This window comes from Cannabis sativa, chromosome 3 (genome assembly GCF_029168945.1).
Source record: "Cannabis sativa cultivar Pink pepper isolate KNU-18-1 chromosome 3, ASM2916894v1, whole genome shotgun sequence".
Classification (NCBI taxonomy): domain Eukaryota; kingdom Viridiplantae; phylum Streptophyta; class Magnoliopsida; order Rosales; family Cannabaceae; genus Cannabis; species Cannabis sativa.
The window spans coordinates 62,540,685-62,546,918 of NC_083603.1; the positions used below are offsets into that span (position 1 = coordinate 62,540,685).

The 6,234-nt window shown below is 35.1% G+C and overlaps 1 non-coding gene across 1 annotated transcript; it reads left to right on the forward strand.

The window, feature by feature from the left end:
* The first annotated feature begins 81 nt into the window (after positions 1-81).
* On the forward strand, positions 82-164 carry TRNAL-UAA (transfer RNA leucine (anticodon UAA)). Its single transcript has one exon. It is a non-coding gene; the product is annotated as a tRNA-Leu (tRNA).
* Positions 165-6,234: the final 6,070 nt, after the last annotated feature.

The following is a 6,234-nucleotide window of genomic DNA, read 5'->3' on the forward strand; positions in this document are numbered from 1 at the left end:
TGATAACAGCAATTATATTATTATATTTCATTTATTAATTATTAAGACAATTATGAATAGTTGGTAAGATTTAACATAGTAGCTGGTTTGCCCGAGAGGTTAAGGGGGAAGACTTAAGATCTTCTGCACATAAGTGCGCATGGGTTCGAACCCCATAGCCAGCAATCCCACATAATCTTCTGCTTTGCCAATCTATGTTATGTCAACGAATAAAATTTCTGTCACTATTTGCAGAAGTTTAGATGGTCTTTTGATGAAGTATTGGTGGCTTGAGAATTTTTTTAGCTTTGAAGTCTTGGGATAGTATATGCCAACTGAAATGTGTGGGAGGCTTAGGTATTCTCAACTTAGTGATGTCTTACACACATTATAATTGATTAATCAAAATCAATTAAATGAGTCTTACAAGCAGTATGGTCTCAACTAGTATGGGGACCATGGGTCTATATATCCGAGCTTCCAATAAGCAGATCAAGAATTTATATCTTAAATTCATTGACTTATTAATTCTTCGTTGAATCTACGCATAGAACTTAGAATTGCACTCTCAGTATGTAGAACGTGTTGGAATTTATTTTACCAGGATCTTAGATCTACTCACAAGTATGTTGTTTAAACACCCTAAATATGAACTTTCTAAAACGATAAATTAAACACATATAAAGTTAAGAAAACCTTACATTGATGCAGCGAAATTAATGTCTCCTTCCGCTCAGATCTCTAACCCTTGTATCCTTTCTGTAGCAGAGTATAATCAAGATCTGAGCCCGAATGTCTTTCTTCTTCAAGTTTGATCCTTCACAGTCTTCCAATCTATGATTGAGTTACTGCTTGCTGTGTGTGGGCACTTACTCTTTCACTAGGGACGAAATTGATGAAGGGAAAAGAGAAGAGAGGGTTTCAGCCAGGTATAGAAAGTGGGGAAGGCTCAGTTTTTTCTGAAGAGAGAAATTTCAGTCAGAAAACTAATGAAAGCATGTAATTTGACTGAGCCATCACTTTCTATTTATAGGCAACTACTAGGTTTAGGTTAGAAATTATTTGGCATTAAAATAATGAAAAAATCAATTTGAAACTCCACAAATAGTGGCCGGCCATGGTGTGTTAGTGGGCCCCACTTAATTTTGCAGTTTATCAAATTTTATTTCTATTTTCTCAAAAACGCCAATTTTCCAATTCTAACCTTTTAAATGCCAAAACTAACTATTTAATAACTAAAATAGATTATTAAATAATATTGTCATTTAATTTAATTATTAACTAGACATATAAAGTCCATTAATAAATAAATAAACCTAGAATCTCTTTTCTTTACAATTTCACCCCTACTTAGTGAAAATTCATAAAATTAGACATAGTCTAACTTTAGAATAATAATTGATCAATCACGAATCAATTAATGAGTCTTACAAGCAGAATGTTCTCAACTAGAATGGGGACCATGAATCTATATGCTGAGCTTCCAATAAGTGAACCAAATTTACCAAGTAAATTCCTACTTATTAATTCTTTGTTGAATCCACTCTTAGAACTTAGAATTGCACTCTCAGACTTATATAGAGCATATTATATGTTTCACGATATCAATATGCTATCTCATTTAACCATTGTTATAATCTTATTGTGATTTAAAGATCCTCTATATAGATGATCTACATCGAGATGGGATTTCTTTACCGTTCTCACCCCTCAATGTATTTTTCCCCTTAAAACACTTAGCTACCTGTAAATGGTGTTTAGTGATCTAATAATTAGTCAGTTAAACAAGAGCTCATCCATTTACTTCTATTTGCCAAGCTCGATGGGAATCATCACTTGACTTCTATACACCAGTAGAAGCTATAGATTCCATATTTATGTTCAGCACTCCCACTCAATCATACCATCATGTTCCCAAAATATACGTATCACCCTGACCTAAAAGTAGGCTTAACTAATAAATCAAAGAACATGAATAGCACTCCTGAGTTGAACCTAAGCATATGAGGATTAGATTCTTTTAATCTTAAGATCAACTACTGATATTGACTTGGAAAGATATATATATAACGGTAAGTTTGTAATATCTTAACTTAGTTGCAATATCGGTCCAGTCCAATGTATACTCCATACATTCGAAACTAGTATACTTTACTAATGTCCTGGAAAGAACATAACACTTACTCCAAGTGTAAGTATACATCATCGCTGATCATCACATTAGTGTAAATCCAATAACACTGATGAAACATGGACCAAGTCTTTTGATTCATATGATCACAATCACATTCCACTGTGTTGACGATACTATAATTGTGAATAAACATATGATCTGGATTTAACTGATTTTGTGTGTGTGAATGTAATAAACATATTAAACCATTAGCATGTAAAATTCATGCAAACATCAATCACTTCAAATTTCTTAGATTGATAACTAATCAGATTGTAAAGAGTTTTATTTAGGGCATAAAACCCAACAGAACGCTCTATATGCTCCACGATATAGATACGTCATTAGTTATCCATTGTTATAATCCTAATTTGATCAATGATCCTCTAATAGATGATCTACATTGAATAGGCACTAAGTTACCGTTACACCTTCAATGTATTTTACCCTTAAAACACTTAGCTCCGTATAAATGATATTTCAGCAAAGTGAAATGAGATCTCCACCATTTATCTCTGTTTAGCCAAGCTCGAAGGATATCATCGTTTCACTTCTAAATTCCTATAGAAGTTATAGATTCCCTATTTATGTTAGCGCTCCCACTCAATTATACTATCATGTTCCCAAAATGTACGTATCACCCTGATCCAAAAGTAGGCTTTGTTGGAAATTATTTTACCAGGATCTTAGATCTACTCACAAGTATGTTTATTAACATCCTAAATAAGAACTTTCTAAAACGATAAATTAAACACATATAAAGTTTAAGAAACCTTACATTGGGTGCAGCGGAATTAAATGACTCCTTCCGTTCAGATCTCTAACCCTTGAATCCTTTCTGTAGCAGAGTATTATCAAGATCTGAACCTGGATCTCTTTCTCTGAATCCTTGATGCTGAATCTCCTTTGTTGATGATCTTTCTTCACGATCTTCCTCACTATGATTGAGGTATTGCTTGATGTGTGTGGGCACTACTCTAATCACTAAGGTAATTTCGAAATTCAAAGGAAGAAGCAAGAGAGAGAGTGGCGGCTAGAGAAGAGAGAGTGGAGGCTCAGGTTTTTCTGATTCAGAAAGTGTAATTTTCCTGAAGCCTTCACTATCTATTTATAGCATTCCACTAGGGTTAGATTTGAATTATATGGCATTAAAATAATGAAAAAATCAACTTAAAATACCTATAAAGGTGGCCGACCATGGCTTAGTGGACTGGGCCTTGCTTTTTGCAATTTTGCAATTTTAACACCTTTTGTATTTGATTTTCTCAAAAATGCCAATTTCCTAATTCAATCATTTAAATGCCAATTCTAACTATTTAATAACTATAAATAATTATTAAATAATATTGTCATTTTTCATATTTATTAATTGAACCATACAAAGTATCATAATTAACAAATCTGCCCCTATTAACTCTTTCTTCACAATTTCGCCCTTACTTAGTGAAAATTTCACAAATAGACATAGTCTAATTCGTGAATTATAATTGATTAATCAAAACCAATTACATGAGTCTTACAAACAATATTATCTCAACTAGTGGGGGGACCATGGGTCTATATAACCGAGCTTCCAATAAGTAGATCAAGAATTTAGCACTAAAATTCACTAACTTATTAATTCTTTGTTGAATCCACGCATAGAACTTAGAATTGCACTCTCAGTATATAGAATGCTCTATATGTTCCACCATATAGACACATCATTAGTTATCCATTGTTATAATCCTAATGTGATCAATGATCCTCTATATGAATGATCTACACAGTAAAGGCATTAAGTTACCGTGACACCCTACTATGTATTTTATCCTTAAAACACTTGACCCCGTATAAATGATATTTCAGCTTATGTGAAATGAGATCTCCACCATTTATTTTCGTTTGGTCAAGCTCGAAGGAGATCATCCTTTGCTTACTATTCGCCAGATAGAAGCTATAGATTCCATGTTTATGCTAGCGCTCCCACTCAATTGCACTACCGTGTTCCCAAAATGTACGTATCACCCTGACCTAAAAGTAGGCTTAACTAACAAATCAAAGAACACGAATAGCCTTTCAAGATTGAGCCTAATCATAACAGGATTAAGATCATTTGATCTAGGATCAACTTGGCGATATTGACTTGAATAGATTTTACGGTAAGTTTAATTAAATCTAAATCAAAGTTCAATATCGGTCCCTTCCGATGCATACTCAATGCATCCAACCTGAGCTTTACTTTAACCAATGTTCTGGAAAGAACATAGTATTTCTCCATATACAAGTAAACTTTTGTTGTGGATTATCATATCAGTAAAACCCTGTGTCTGATAAATCTAGGAAACTTTATTCACATAGTCATGTTTACTTTCCAATGTGATGACAGCACAATAAACATGATCAAGTATGTGAAAAGGGTTTAAGATGAATTTATAAATCAATTAGACAAGCAATTGATAAAGTGAGCCAAAACATACACAAATGAATGAAAAATACTTCTGTTTCTTTATTGATGTTGAATAAAATAGATTACATTGAGATGGAGTTTTATTTAGGGCATAAAACCTAACAAACTCCCACTTGCACTAATATAAAACTAATTAGTACATATCAATTAATCCTAAATTCTGACGGTGCTTTTCAAAGGCTGTCACGGCCAAGACTTTGGTAAATGGATCAGCCAGGTTGTCCTCTGTGTCAACTTTCTCAACTAGTACATCCCCTCTTGCCACGTATTCTCTGATAATGTGATACTTCCTTTCAATGTGTTTGCTTCTCTTGTGGCTTCGAGGTTCTTTACTGTTTGCTATTGCTCCATTGTTATCACAGAGTAGTACCAGAGGCTTTTCCATTCCAGGAACAACTCCTATGCTGGTGAAGAACTTTCTTAGCCAGACAAGTTCTTTAGCAGCGGCTTCATTTCTTGCTATGTATTCAGCTTCCATAGTTGAGTCCGATATCGCGGTTTGTTTAGCACTTCTCCAAACCACTGCTCCACCCCCAAGAGTAAACACCATCCCAGATGTAGATTTCCTGTCTTCAAGACTTGCCTAGAAATCTGAATCAGTGTAGCCTATGGGATTTAAAGCACCACCCTTGTAGACTAACATAAGATTCCTTGTACTCTTTAAGTATTTCAGAATATACTTAACTGCATTCCAATGTTCTTGTCCTGGATTAGACTGATACCTGCTCACGATTCCAACAGCATAACAGATGTCAGGTCTAGTGCATAACATTGCATACATTAGACTTCCAACTGCAGAGGCATAGGGAATTTTCGCCATGTCCTCTATCTCTTGAGGATCAGTCGGTGACTGTTCCTTAGATAGACGAATACCATATCTAGAAGGCATGTTTGCCCCATTGGTGTTGTTCATGGAGAATCTCTCTAAGACTTTGTCTATGTAGGTTGTTTGAGAGAGAGCAAGAGATCTGTTCTTCCGGTTTCTGATAATCTGAATACCAAGAACATAGGCTGCTTCACCCAAATCTTTCATATCGAATTGAGTGTTGAGCCATTCCTTAATGTGAGTCATTTTCTTGACATTGTTTCCAATGATCAAAATGTCATCAACATAAAGGACCAGGAATACTACTATTTGGTCTTCCTTGAGTTGGTAAACACAAGGTTCATCTTCATTCTGAAGAAAGCCGTAGGTCTTGATGATTTCATCAAACCTCTTGTTCCATGAGCGAGAAGCTTGCTTAAGTCCATAGATAGACCTGTTTAACTTGCAAACTTTCTTTTCCTGCCCAGGAAGAACATAACCTTCTGGTTGCTCCATATAGATGGTTTCTTCAAGTACCCCATTAAGGAAGGCAGTCTTGACATCCATTTGCCAGATTTCATAATCGAAAGCAGCAGCTATGGAGAGAAGAATTCGGATGGATTTGAGCATGGCAACAGGACTAAAAGTTTCCTCATAGTCCACGCCTTCTCTTTGGGTATAACCCTTGGCTACAAGTCTAGCTTTAAAAGTTTCGACTTCGCCTCCAGCTCCTCTTTTCTTCTTGTAAACCCACTTGCATCCTATCGGATGATAGTCGTCAGGTGCGTCTACATATTCCCAGACTTTGTTCTTTTTCATGGAATCCAT